Raw genomic sequence first — 15,196 nt, 5'->3', positions numbered from 1 at the left:
CGAGAGATGTGATTAAGCCGTATTAACAATACACTAAGAGGACTCAATCAAGGGTATGTTAAGAAGGACGCATTCATGAAACTGTGAACAAAGAAACACAAAACTGCCTTGGCAATTTCTCTTGGCTTTTAAAGAGAAGGTATACGTTTGGCAATCACTCTTAAAATCAAAAGCAATGCAAACCTTTGGTGTCTTTTTTGGTTCTTTATCCCCGATGCAAATTTAACATTTATTAAACTGTTTGTTAGAAGCCTTCATCAGCTTTCGAAAGTATTTAGTATTTTGAGAAACATTTCACTTCAAGTCAAATGTGGTTGAATAGAAAAAGAAATCAGTTTGTATACCATTAAACTCTTCAAGTTATGTGAAATGGCATTTATAAGACATCTTATAAATGCCATTTCACACAACTTGAATCTGATAAACGTTTATGTTAGAAACGTTCCTCAGATTGTGTATAAACATTTACCTTTATATCTTCCTTAAAGTCATACATAATATGATGTTACAGACTTTCAAGGACTATTTCTATTGGCAAATGATTGCATCCATGGACTAGAATTTTACCTCGCAGTCTCTCTTTCAGGAAATAATTACTCTTATTTCTTTGGAATAGTCTTCCTGTGCATATTCGCCAAGCTAATTCTTTACAATGTTTTAAGTCCCAGTTGAAAACTCATTTGTTTAAAGCTTCTTTTTTTGTAATTTGCCTATTTGTATCTTGTAGCTTTCTCTAAATGTTTATTTTATTGTTTATTTTATTCGCTTAGAGGCTTTTGCATTAGGCGCTTTACAAATGTCTTATTATCGTTATTATCATCATCGCCATCGCCATCGCCATCGCCATCGCCATCGCCATCGCCAACAGCGTCACCGTCACCGTCACCGTCACCGTCACCGTCACCGTCACCGTCACCGTCACCGTCACCGTCACCGTCATTATCATTATCATTATCATTATCATTATCATTATCATTATCATTATCATTATCATTATCATTATCATTATCATTATCATTATCATTATCATTATCATTATCATTATCATTATCATTATCATTATCATTATCATTATCATTATCATTATCATTATCATTATCATTATCATTATCATTATCATTATCATTATCATTATCATTATCATTATCATTATCATTATCATTATCATTATCATTATCATTATCATTATCATTATCATTATCATTATCATTATCATTATCATTATCATTATCATTATCATTATCATTATCATTATCATTATCATTATCATTATCATTATCATTATCATTATCATTATCATTATCATTATCATTATCATTATCATTATCATTATCATTATCATTATCATTATCATTATTATTATTATTAAAATAAATTTAGATTGTATATGTATTTGCCTCTAAAAAAGTTGGATATTATTTTTGGAGGGTAACTTCAGTTCACACTTCAGTCAGAGAGAATGAAAAACCTTTAAAGGGCTATACAATGTATTCCCGAGGTCACCATTCTATCTGCATATTACTTGACTTGCGTGCAGCTGTTACACATTGTGTCAATCTTTTGAAGTGTGGGCCTGAGGGTTTTACGTCAATTCACAAGCTGACGGATTTTTTTTTATGTAATCAGACAGGTTTCTCATCACGAATCAATTTGTGAAAAACGGGAAAATGTATTTCAATGGTTTATCAGGGATCTCGACTAAGCAAATTTTGCCGTAAAAGTTTACAAGGCTATATATAGCCTTGTGAACTTTTCAAATTTTGCCGAAAAAGGGTAATAGGATATATAGCCTTGTGAACTTTTCAAATTTTGCTGAAAAAGTGTACAAGGCCTTGGGAACTTTTCAAATTTGGCCTTGGGAACTTTTCAAATCTTGCTGAAAAAGTGTACAAGGCTATAGCCTTGTGAACTTCGCAAATGTTTTAAATTTTTCTTGAAAAGTGTACAAGGCTATAGCCTTGTGAACTTCGCAAATTTTTCAAATTTTGCTGGAAAAGTGTACAAGGCCATGTGAACTTTTCAAATTTTGCTGATTAAGGTACAAGGCCTTGTGAACTTTTCAAATTTTGCTGAAAAAGGTACAAGGCCTTATGAACTTTTCAAATTTTGCTGAAAAAAAGTACAAGGCTATAGCCTTATGAACTTTTCAAATTTTGCCGAAAAAGTGTACAAGGCTTTTTCAAATTTTGGGAACTTTTCAAATTTAGCCATATGAACTTTTCAAATTTTGCTGAAAAAGTGTACAAGGCTTGTGAACTTCGCAAATTTTGCCAATTTTTCGTGAAAAGTGTACAAGGCCATGTGAACTTTTCAAATTTTGCTGAAAAAAGTACAAGGTCTTTTGAACTTTTCAAATTTTGCTGAAAAAAGTTACAAGGCTATAGTCTTGTGAACTTTTCAAATTCCTGAACTTTTCAAATTTTGCCGAAAAAGTGTACAAGGCTACACGTACAAGTGTACACTTTTTCGGCAAAATTTGAAAAGTTCACAAGCCTTGTATACTTTTTCAGGAATTTGTAACTTTTTTCAGCAATATTTGAAAAGTTCATAAGGCTATAGCCTTCCCCCTTTTTTCAGCAAAATTTGAAAAGTTCCCCGTTTCACAGTTCACCGTTTTTTTTAGCAAAATTTTATAACCAATTTTATAGCCTTTTGAACTTTTCAAATTTTGATGAAAAAAGGTACAAGGCCTTATGAACTTTTCAAATTTTAAAGCCTTATGAACCTTTTATAGCCTTATGAACTTTTCAAATTTTGATGAAAAAAAGGTACAAGGCCTTATGAACTTTTCAAATTTTGCTGAATAAAGGTACAAGGCTATAGCCTTGTGAACTTTTCAAATTTTGCTAACAAAACGGTGAACTGTGAAACGGTGAACTTTTCAAATTTTGCTGAAAAAAGTACAAGGCTATAGCCTTGTGAACTTTTCAAATTTTGCTGAAAAAGTGTTCAAATTTTGCTGAAAAAAAGTACAAGGCTATAGCCTAATGAACTTTTCAAATTTTGCTGAAAAAAGGTACAAGGCTATAGCCTTATGAACTTTTCAAATTTTTATGAAAAAAAGGTACAAGGCCTTAAGAACTTTTCAAATTTTGCTGAAAAAAGGTACAAGGCCTTATGAACTTTTCAAATTTTGCTAAAAAAAAACGGTGAACTGTGAAACGGTGAACTTTTCAAATTTTGCTGAAAAAAGTACAAGGCTATAGCCTTGTGAACTTTTCAAATTTTGCTGAAAAAGTGTTCAAATTTTGCTGAAAAAAGGTACAAGGCTATAGCCTTATGAACTTTTCAAATTCCTGAACTTTGCAAATTTTGCCAATTTTGCTGGAAAAATGTACAAGGCTATAGCCTTGTGAACTTTGCAAATTTTGCCAATTTTGCTGGAAAAGTGTACAAGGCTATAGCCTTGTGAACTTTTCAAATTTTGCTAAAAAAAAACGGTGAACTGTGAAACGGTGAACTTTTCAAACTTTGCTGAAAAAAGGGTACAAGGCTATAGCCTTGTGAACTTTTCAAGTTTTGCTGAAAAAGTGTTCAAATTTTGCTGAAAAAGTGTTCAAATTTTGCTGAAAAAAAGTACAAGGCTATAGCCTTATGAACTTTTCAAATTTTGCTGAAAAAGGGTACAAGGCTGTAGCCTTATGAACTTTTCAAATTCCTGAAAACGTATACAAGGCTATAGCCTTGTGAACTTTTCAAATTTTGCCGAAAAAGTGTACAAGGCTATAGCCTTAAGAACTTTTCAAATTTTGCTATAGCCTTATAAACTTTTCAAATTTTGCTGAAAAAGGTACAAGGCCTTGTGAACTTTTCCAATTTTATAGCCTTGTGAACTTTTCAAATTTTGCTGAAAAAATGGACAAGGCTATAGCCTTATGAACTTTTCAAATTTTGATGAAAAAAAGGTACAAGGCCTTATGAACTTTTCAAATTTTGCTGAAAAAAGGTACAAGGCTATAGCCTTGTGAACTTTTCAAATTTTGCTAAAAAAAACGGTGAACTGTGAAACGGTGAACTTTTCAAATTTTGCTGAAAAAAGTACAAGGCTATAGCCTTGTGAACTTTTCAAATTTTGCTGAAAAAGTGTTCAAATTTTGCTGAAAAAAGGTACAAGGCTTATAGCCTTATGAACTTTTCAAATTCCTGAACTTTGCAAATTTTGCCAATTTTGCTGGAAAAATGTACAAGGCTATAGCCTTATGAACTTTTCAAATTCCTGAACTTTGCAAATTTTGCCAATTTTGCTGGAAAAATGTACAAGGCTATAGCCTTATGAACTTTTCAAATTTTGCTGAAAAAAGGTACAAGGCTATAGCCTTATGAACTTTTCAAATTTTGCCGAAAAAGGTACAAGGCCTTGTGAACTTTTCAAATTTTGCTGAAAAAGTGTACAAGGCTATAGCCTTATGAACTTTTCAGATTTTGCTGAAAAAAGTACAAGGCTATAGCCTCATGAACTTTTCAAATTTTGCTGAAAAAAGGTACAAGGCTATAGCCTTATGAACTTTTCAAATTCCTGAAAAAGTATACAAGGCTATAGCCTTATGAACTTTTCAAATTTTGCTGAAAAAAGGTACAAGGCTATAGCCTTATGAACTTTTCAAATTCCTGAAAAGTATACAAGGCTATAGCCTTGTGAACTTTTCAAATTTTGCTGAAAAAAGGTACAAGGCCTTATGAACTTTTCAAATTCCTGAACTTTGCAAATTTTGCCAATTTTGCTGGAAAAATGTACAAGGCTATAGCCTTGTGAACTTTTCAAATTTTGCTGAAAAAATGGACAAGGCTATAGCCTTATGAACTTTTCAAATTTTGATGAAAAAAAGGTACAAGGCCTTATGAACTTTTCAAATTTTGCTGAAAAAAGGTACAAGGCTATAGCCTTATGAACTTTTCAAATTTTGCTAAAAAAAACGGTGAACTGTGAAACGGTGAACTTTTCAAATTTTGCTGAAAAAAGTACAAGGCTTATAGCCTTGTGAACTTTTCAAATTTTGCTGAAAAAGTGTTCAAATTTTGCTGAAAAAAGGTACAAGGCTATAGCCTTATGAACTTTTCAAATTCCTGAACTTTGCAAATTTTGCCAATTTTGCTGGAAAAATGTACAAGGCCTTATGAACTTTTCAAATTCCTGAACTTTGCAAATTTTGCCAATTTTGCCGGAAAAATGTACAAGGCTATAGCCTTATGAACTTTTCAAATTTTGCTGAAAAAAGGTACAAGGCCTTGTGAACTTTTCAAATTTTGCTGAAAAAGTGTACAAGGCTATAGCCTTATGAACTTTTCAGATTTTGCTGAAAAAAGTACAAGGCTATAGCCTAATGAACTTTTCAAATTTTGCTGAAAAAAGGTACAAGGCTATAGCCTTATGAACTTTTCAAAATTCCTGAAAAAGTATACAAGGCTATAGCCTTATGAACTTTTCAAATTTTGCTGAAAAAAGGTACAAGGCTATAAGCCTTATGAACTTTTCAAATTCCTGAAAAAGTATACAAGGCCTTATGAACTTTTCAAATTTTGCTGAAAAAAGGTACAAGGCTATAGCCTTATGAACTTTTCAAATTTTGCTGAAAAAAGGTACAAGGCTATAGCCTTGTGAAGTTTTCAAATTTTGCTGAAAAAAGGTACAAGGCTATAGCCTTATGAACTTTTCAAATTTTGCTGAAAAAAGGTACAAGGCTATAGCCTTATGAACTTTTCAAATTCCTGAAAAAGTATACAAGGCTATAGCCTTATGAACTTTTCAAATTTTGCTGAAAAAAGGTACAAGGCTATAGCCTTATGAACTTTTCAAATTTTGCTGAAAAAAGGTACAAGGCTATAGCCTTATGAACTTTTCAAATTTTGCCGTAAAAGGTACAAGGCTATAGCCTTGTGAACTTTTCAAATTTTGGGAACTTTTCAAATTTTGCTGAAATAGTGTACAAGGCTATAGCCTTGTGAACTTTGCAAATTTTGCCAATTTTGCTGAAAAAAGGGTACAAGGCTATAGCCTTGTGAACTTTTCAAATTTTGCTGGAAATTTTGCAAATTTTGGGAACTTTTCAAATTTAGCCTTATGAACTTTTCAATTTTTGCTGAAAAGGTGTACAAGGCCTTGTGAACTTTTCAAATTTTGCCGTAAAAGGTACAAGGCTATAGCCTTATGAACTTTTCAAATTCCTGAAAAGTATACAAGGCTATAGCCTTGTGAACTTTTCAAATTTTGCTGAAAAAAGGTACAAGGCCTTATGAACTTTTCAAATTCCTGAACTTTGCAAATTTTGCCAATTTTGCTGGAAAAATGTACAAGGCTATAGCCTTGTGAACTTTTCAAATTTTGCTGAAAAAATGGACAAGGCTATAGCCTTATGAACTTTTCAAATTTTGATGAAAAAAAGGTACAAGGCCTTATGAACTTTTCAAATTTTGCTGAAAAAAGGTACAAGGCTATAGCCTTATGAACTTTTCAAATTTTGCTAAAAAAAACGGTGAACTGTGAAACGGTGAACTTTTCAAATTTTGCTGAAAAAAGTACAAGGCTATAGCCTTGTGAACTTTTCAAATTTTGCTGAAAAAGTGTTCAAATTTTGCTGAAAAAAGGTACAAGGCTATAGCCTTATGAACTTTTCAAATTCCTGAACTTTGCAAATTTTGCCAATTTTGCTGGAAAAATGTACAAGGCCTTATGAACTTTTCAAATTCCTGAACTTTGCAAATTTTGCCAATTTTGCCGGAAAAATGTACAAGGCTATAGCCTTATGAACTTTTCAAATTTTGCTGAAAAAAGGTACAAGGCCTTGTGAACTTTTCAAATTTTGCTGAAAAAGTGTACAAGGCTATAGCCTTATGAACTTTTCAGATTTTGCTGAAAAAAGTACAAGGCTATAGCCTAATGAACTTTTCAAATTTTGCTGAAAAAAGGTACAAGGCTTATAGCCTTATGAACTTTTCAAAATTCCTGAAAAAGTATACAAGGCCTTATGAACTTTTCAAATTTTGCTGAAAAAAGGTACAAGGCTATAGCCTTATGAACTTTTCAAATTTTGCTGAAAAAAGGTACAAGGCTATAGCCTTGTGAAGTTTTCAAATTTTGCTGAAAAAAGGTACAAGGCTATAGCCTTATGAACTTTTCAAATTTTGCTGAAAAAAGGTACAAGGCTATAGCCTTATGAACTTTTCAAATTCCTGAAAAAGTATACAAGGCTATAGCCTTATGAACTTTTCAAATTTTGCTGAAAAAAGGTACAAGGCTATAGCCTTATGAACTTTTCAAATTTTGCTGAAAAAAGGTACAAGGCTATAGCCTTATGAACTTTTCAAATTTTGCCGTAAAAGGTACAAGGCTATAGCCTTGTGAACTTTTCAAATTTTGGGAACTTTTCAAATTTTGCTGAAATAGTGTACAAGGCTATAGCCTTGTGAACTTTGCAAATTTTGCCAATTTTGCTGAAAAAAGGGTACAAGGCTATAGCCTTGTGAACTTTTCAAATTTTGCTGGAAATTTTGCAAATTTTGGGAACTTTTCAAATTTAGCCTTATGAACTTTTCAATTTTTGCTGAAAAGGTGTACAAGGCCTTGTGAACTTTTCAAATTTTGCCGTAAAAGGTACAAGGCTATAGCCTTGTGAACTTTTCAAATTTTGGGAACTTTTCAAACTTTGCTGAAATAGTGTACAAGGCTATAGCCTTGTGAACTTTGCAAATTTTGCCAATTTTGCTGAAAAAAGGGTACAAGGCTATAGCCTTGTGAACTTTTCAAATTTTGCTGGAAATTTTGCAAATTTTGGGAACTTTTCAAATTTAGCCTGATGAACTTTTCAATTTTTGCTGAAAAGGTGTACAAGGCTATAGCCTTATGAACTTTCCAAATATTGCTGAAAAAAGTTACAAGGCCTTGTGAACTTTGCAAATTTTGCCGTAAAAGTTACAAGGCCTTGTGAACTTTTCAAAGTTTGGAAACTTTTCAAATTTTGCTGAAAAAGTGTACAAGCCTTATGAACTTTTCAAATTTTGCTGAAAAAAGGTACAAGGCTATAGCCTTATGAAATTTTGCAAATTTTGGGGACTTTTCAAATTTAGCCTTGTGAAATTGCAAATTTTGCCAATTTTGCTGGAAAAGCGTACAAGGCTATAGCCTTGTGAACTTTCAAATTTTGCTGAAAAAAGGTACAAGGCTATAGCCTTGGGAACTTTTCAAATTTTGGGGAATTTTCAAATTTAGCCTTACGAACTTTTCTAATTTTGCTGAAAAAAGTTACAAGGCTATAGCCTTGTGAACTTTTCAAATTTTGCAGAAAAAGTGTACAAGGCTATAGCCTTATGAAATTTGCAAATTTTGCCGTAAAAGGTACAAGGCTATAATCTTGTGAACTTTTCAAATTTTGGGAACTTTTCAAATTTTGCTGAAATAGTGTACAAGGCTATAGCCTTGTGAACTTTGCAAATTTTGCCAATTTTGCTGAAAAAAGGGTACAAGGCTATAGCCTTGTGAACTTTTCAAATTTTGCTGGAAATTTTGCAAATTTTGGGAACTTTTCAAATTTAGCCTGATGAACTTTTCAATTTTTGCTGAAAAGGTGTACAAGGCTATAGCCTTATGAACTTTCCAAATATTGCTGAAAAAAGTTACAAGGCCTTGTGAACTTTTCAAATTTTGCCGAAAAAGTGTATAAGGCTATAGCCTTGTGAACTTTGCAAATTTTGCTGAAAAAAGGTACAAGGCTATAGCCTTGTGAACTTTTTAAATTTTGCTGAAAAAGTGTACAAGGCTATAGCCTTATGAAATTTTGCAAATTTTGGGGACTTTTCAAATTTAGCCTTGTGAAATTGCAAATTTTGCCAATTTTGCTGGAAAAGTGTACAAGGCTATAGCCTTGTGAACTTTTCAAATTTTGCCGAAAAAGTGTACAAGGCCTTGTGAAATTTGCAGATTTTGCCGAAAAAGGTACAAGGCTATAGCCTTGTGAAATTTGCAAATTTTGCCGTAAAAGGTACAAGGCTATAGCCTTGTGAACTTTTCAAATTTTGGGAACTTTTCAAATTTAGCCTTGTGAACTTTTCAAATTTTGCTGAAAAAGTGTACAAGGCTGAAGCCTTGTGAACTTTTCAAATTTTGCCGAAAAAGGTACAAGGCTATAGCCTTGTGAACTTTGCAAATTTTGCTGAAAAAGGTACAAGGCTATAGCCTTGTGAACTTTGCAAATTTTGCCAAATTTGCTGAAAAAAGTTACAACTGAAAAAAGTCAAGGCCTTGTGAACTTTTCAAATTTTGCCGAAAAAGTTTAGCCTTGTGAACTTTTCAAATTTTGCTGAAAAAGTGTACAAGGCTGAAGCCTTGTGAACTTTTCAAATTTTGCCGAAAAAGGTACAAGGCTATGACCTTGTGAACTTTGCAAATTTTGCCGAAAAAGGTACAAGGCTATAGCCTTGTGAACTTTGCAAATTTTGCCAATTTTGCTGGAAAAGTGTACAAGGCTATAGCCTTATGAACATTTCAAATTTTGCTGAAAAGGTGTAAAAGGCTATAGCCTTATGAACTTTCCAAATATTGCTGAAAAAAGTTACAAGGCCTTGTGAACTTTTCAAATTTTGCCGAAAAAGTGTATAAGGCTATAGCCTTGTGAAATTTGCAAATTTTGCCGTAAAAGGTACAAGGAACTTTGCAAATTTTGCAAATTTTGCTTGAAAAGTGTACAAGGCTATAGCCTTATGAACTTTGCAAATTTTGCTGAAAAAAGTTACAAGGCCTTGTGAACTTTGACAATTTTGCAGTAAAGTAGACTTTATAGTAGGTACTCACCGTTAAGGTGAACAAACACCGATTGTCTAGTAAGATACACGATGGTTCTTGCCGATCATGAATCGCCGATCATTCTAAAAATAAAAACGACAGAGGAGATAAATATTCTGTGGTTGGCGCTGTCAATGGGAGACTTTCAGGACGCTTGGTGGCAGCAGACTTACCAGGTGAAATCCATTGTTCTCGGTATTGTGCGCATGCGCAGAACTACGTAAACAATGGAAATTTACCTGGTAAGTCTGCTGCCACCTGGCGCCTCAAAGTCTCCCATTAAAATCATTGGACACCTTTTGACATTGTTAAAGACCAGTATTCTCCCAAAATAATAATGCATAACAAATCTGTGGAAAACTTGACTCAAATGGTCTTCGAAAATGCAGGAGAATAATGGAGGAAAAACAAGTGTACCTTCACATGACTTAAAAATATGTCAAAAAACTTCGGGCCTGAAGCCTTTTAATATAATTTGACTAAGAAGGTACCTCTTTCTCAAAAATTACGTTACTTCAGAGGGAACTTTTTCTCACAATGCTCTCTCAAGTTTTTATGTTATTTCTAGGAAGGGAAGAATAAATCCGTAAATTGGAATACACAATCTGAGAAAGGTTCCTGCCAGTAACTCTTATGAAAATCAACGATGGCAATGGTAGTAAGAATCCTGCAAATTGACTAGAAATCAATCAAAACATTTGAGTCTGAGAAACTATTAGCCAATGAGAAGCATTTTCCTGGGTCAGCTTGACTCGGAAAGAGTCAAGCCAACTGGGGCTCAGAAACCAGGTCAATTCTGAAGTTAGAGTTGACCCAGTCCACGCTCGCGAATGAGTTGAGAGTTACATAACGCACAAGAAGTCAAGCTTTGCATGGTGTGTAGAAATGGAAACTGATCATGTCGGTAGGGTTACGGTTCAAAACCAAGTGAATTAAATCTCTCCCTACATACAGAAAGTGTATTGGACCCTTTCGGTATAAAAAATAAATAAAAGTTCACAGATTTACAAATAACTTACAGGGTTTACAGAAGATAGTGGTGAAAGACTTCTTTTGAAATATTTGTCCATGAAGTGCTTTACTTTTTGAGAAAACAGTAAAACAATATAAATTCTCGATAGCGAGAATTACGAATTTATTTTAAACACGTCACGACACGGCGAAACGCGCGGATACAAGGGTGGGTTTTCACGTTATTTTCTCCCGACTCCGATGTCTGATTGAGCCTAAATTTTCACAGGTTTGTTATTTGATATAGAAGTTGTGATACACGAAGTGTGGGCCTTGGACAATACTGTTTACCGAAAGGGTCCAAAGGCTTAAAGGTATCATGTATGAGTCTCCAGGTATTGAATCATCCATGCTCGCAATGTCATGTCCATTTGAATCTTACAATTTTGTGAAATCCAGAAAACATTGCGCGAGTCTATAACCAACAAAATATTGTGCAATCATTCCACTCAGTGGGCTACATCATGCGAGACGTAATTTTCTGCTGGGCAGACCGAAGCGAATGAGACATCAACAATCAATTTCAGAAATTTGTTTCCGCATCGTAAGAGTAGTAGTAGTTAAAGTAGTAGTAGTGTAGTTAAAGGCACTGGACTCATTCAGTAATAATTTAATTTTTAAACATTTCGATTTTTTATGAACCTCTGTATTTTAAACTCAATTCAGCTTGTAGCTGCAATGTTTGAATGTGTTTTAATAAACCAATAATAAAATAAAATAAATAATTGTCAAAGACCAGTATTCTCACTTGGTGTATCAAAACACATGCAAACATGTCACATCTGTGAAAACTTGAACTCAATTGTCATCGAAGAGAATAATGAAAGAAAACCACCCTTGTTGAAGCAATTTGTGTGATTTCAGACGCCTATAAAGGGCTTCAGGCCTGAAGTCTTTTATCAGATTCACATTATTTGAGTGAGAAATTAACTCTTTCTTAAAAAATACTTTGCTTCAGAGGGAGCCGTTTCTCAATATGTTTTATATCCTACCAACAGCTCTCCATTGTCGCTTACCATTTTACGCCAATATTTATTATTTTGAGTAATTACTATAGTACTACTGTGCCTTTAAAAAGGCCCGTCGACGCCAGAAGAAAAAAAAACCTGACTGTGTGTTTACAACATCAAGCGTGGGCATTATTCACGCTTGAATGCTTATTGAACAGAGAACAGAAAATGAAGAAGATCGTCCCACCCAAAGCCATCTCGTCTCTGATTGTCAAGGTCAGGTCTTCACTTTAAAGTAACTTCGTGTATAGGTATTGTCTTTCTTCTCAATGCAAAAATGGTTGGAGCGTATTGAATAGTAATTGGTTTTAAATCCATGGGGAGAGACGGATTTGTATCATAAGAAACTTTGAATGTTTGTAGTAATGAATTCGATTTGCGGATAATTATTTGGTTGGATACGAGGTTGCAAAAGGAAAAGGCCGAGATGAAATGACAGAATGCAACTTCGTGATACCCATTAATTAAAATTGATCAATCAAATTGGGAAACACAAACCTGTGAAGATGCTATAGGTTCTATGTTTAGAAAAAAAAATACCGGAAAGTTTGGATTTAATTTTTTTTACTTTTTTTTAAATTATTTTGAGTGTCTGTGTGTTTATATTCTATAGAAATTTGCAAGCTTTTGAAAAATGTATTGCATGAAAACAACTCCATACATTGTGTGGTTGTTATAAATAAATAAAAAAAAGATTGATTCGTTTTCGTGATCCTAACATTAATTCATGTCTAACAAACAGGTACAGTTGTGCAAGTATTATTTGTTTTGTGCATCGCCAATGGTTCATGCAAACCTTTTTTGCGTATAAAAATGTTTGTTCCCTCTGAACAGTTCATGAAAAAGAGGTTTCTCACAATATTTGATACTATTTACAGATTTCCATGCTCGTTACACCAAGTAGGTTTTTCTGCTTCACAATAATTCTGAGTAATTAGGCCTACCAAATCTGTCCGGTGCCTATATCAGATAATACAAAAGCATTAATACATTCAAATAAGATGTTGTCAACCTCTTGTGGCATGGTCAACGCGCTCCCTAGCCCCTTTTCGCCGCATAAGGCATCCTTCTTTTCTTACGTGTTGTGTTATGTTGTCATTTAGCCTTCGAGAAAGATTCTACTAGGCTAGGAACATCAGGGCATTAACTGTTTTGCCGTCAACACATGATGTAATTTTTCCCGGAAAAGTTAAAAGCTATTTGACTTTAGCTAATCAACTTGGCCTAAACCAATTAGTATAATCAAACCCAATCTATGTTGCCGTAATATACATTAAATGTCATTCAATTATAAACTTAGCCTTCATCAAAGACTCTGCTATCGAAGTCAAGACATGATCAATTTGTTTGCATTTATTGGTTGGTAGGTTGGTTTGCAACACCTAATTCTATTTTCTCTTTTACAGTTAAACTAAGAAACCAAATACACCTATGATGTGTCTGTAAAGAAATAAACAAAATCAAATACATGTCCAGATGGTAATTCATCAAAACAACAAATCAAACAAAACAACCTTTTGTGGGAAAAAAACATTTCCTGAAAACATATCGTAATACGCCGTTACCGGTCACACAATTCCGATTTCAATAAAAAGCCCACTCACGTCTTGAATTCATAATGGAAAAACTAGAACAAACGTCAATCGGTGGTAACAAGGCTTTAAGTAAATTGAAAACAAACAAGACTGATGCGTCCTACCTGTCTGGCACGTGGCTGAGTGAAAAGGCAGTCATCTTTGCAGCCCAGGCGAGTTGTTTACTAAGAAGATCATGATTTTCTGTATGCAATTTCCGCGGGACACAGCGTGTTTACAATTCCACTGTTGTTCGAGTTTATGCCGTTACTGTATGCACCGAGCGTTGCACACGATATTTTTAAGAAATCGCAAAATCTACAGCGCGGGAAGATGTTAGTCACTGATGCACCTGAATCGTGAACGTGATTGGTTGAGACGTGTAACGTCAGAACGGCAAACGAGAACCGACAAGGCTTGCGTTTACTGCTCACAGAGAATGTGATTCACAGTGGAATCAAAGTGTAGATTGCGAGGTGAACCGGCCATGCAGTGACGACAGAGGCAATTTTTTTATACTCCCTAATTTGATTGAGCCTGGAGACGTCCCCTTCAAACCACGCTATGTTGGGTCAGGCATAATTGCATGTGTAAAAACTATGGTATGGGATTATTATATGTGGTCTGGAAAGGCAATGAATTAGACCGGACATTTGTCTTCACTGTCTAAATAACAACAGTAATTAGTTTCATTCGATGTACTCGTTATGCCTACGTTGCAAAGAAAACTGAAAAACTGCCTTTAATTTGATCACGAATTGGCTCTAATTGCCACATGACGACTGTAGCGTTTCTATTGCATAATCATATCACCCCAGCAGTCTCATTTATCCGTCGTCTAGCAGCCCATTATTGACGGGGACTTAGTTCTCTAAATTGCTCCGAAACCTTGTAATTTGTGAATGGCTATCAAGTCGGAAGTACTCAGCGAATGCGCACTTAAAAAATCAACTAATGTTCAAAACTGCTGCACACTAATGACACTTGTAACGATCGAGTTGATTAAATTAAATTATTATGATTCAGGTAATTAATGTGGAACATAGAAACGATGTACATTAATTAGGTATAACTAGAAAAAAAGAGGCCCTAACTGGATACTTTTCGGCGGTAGAAAAAAATAATAATAATAATAAAATAATACACTACACATTATACCTAAAAGTATTAAGTCTTTCAGCCTCTTGAAAACAATCATACATAATATTTTCGGACAATTAATTCTCTTCATTTACTTCAAGTTGTGGCAGTAAAGCCAGTCTTAATATTGATAACAAAATAATACTAAAAATGTCACCACACTTCATGAGCAGAGTGTGCCCATTTTAATTAATTTTGTCTGAAGTGTGACCACATAGTTTTATTGACAACTGAGAGTGTGTGTTCAATAAAAAAAGAAAGAAAACTACTGACAAATGTTGCAGTTAGAAAATTATTAATTTGGTTGTCGGTATAAAACAAAGAATTTCTTTGTCAAACAAATAAATTAAAAATTACGCACAAAAACAACTTGAAGGCTTATTATTTAACAAACCAGTTCCGGTTTGTTATTTTTATGTTTTTGATTTATTAAATTCAACACAATATAAATTCTAGCTGATTTGAAAGCTAAAAAGTTAATTGTTTTTAATGCAACATTTTTTTCTTTTCTTAAAAAGGTTGTAAAAAAACTGTTAAGAGTAAAAGGCACTGAACACGTTTGGTAATTGTCAAAGACCAGTATTCTCATTTGGTGTATCCCATCATAAGCATAAAATAACAAGCCTGTGAAAATTTGAGCTCAATTGGTCATCGAAGTTGCGAGAAAATGATGAGAGAAAAAACACCCA

General features: G+C 33.8%; 1 protein-coding gene across 1 annotated transcript in view; it reads right to left on the bottom strand.

The window, feature by feature from the left end:
* Positions 1 to 13,830, bottom strand: part of LOC139944849 (bcl-2-related ovarian killer protein-like) — a 28,966-nt gene extending 15,136 nt beyond the window's left edge. Inside the window, exons 1-2 of the mRNA XM_071941983.1 lie at positions 13,493 to 13,830; positions 9,782 to 9,855 (exon numbers count right to left, since the gene is read on the bottom strand). The gene's annotated coding sequence lies outside the window, so the exon portion shown is untranslated. The remainder of the gene's footprint in view (positions 1 to 9,781; positions 9,856 to 13,492) is intronic.
* Between the last annotated feature and the right edge of the window lie 1,366 nt (positions 13,831 to 15,196).

Source organism: Asterias amurensis, chromosome 12 (genome assembly GCF_032118995.1).
Source record: "Asterias amurensis chromosome 12, ASM3211899v1".
Lineage (NCBI taxonomy): Eukaryota > Metazoa > Echinodermata > Asteroidea > Forcipulatida > Asteriidae > Asterias > Asterias amurensis.
The sequence above is the reverse complement of the archived record's forward strand: the minus strand, read 5'-3'. Positions and strand labels throughout refer to the sequence as shown.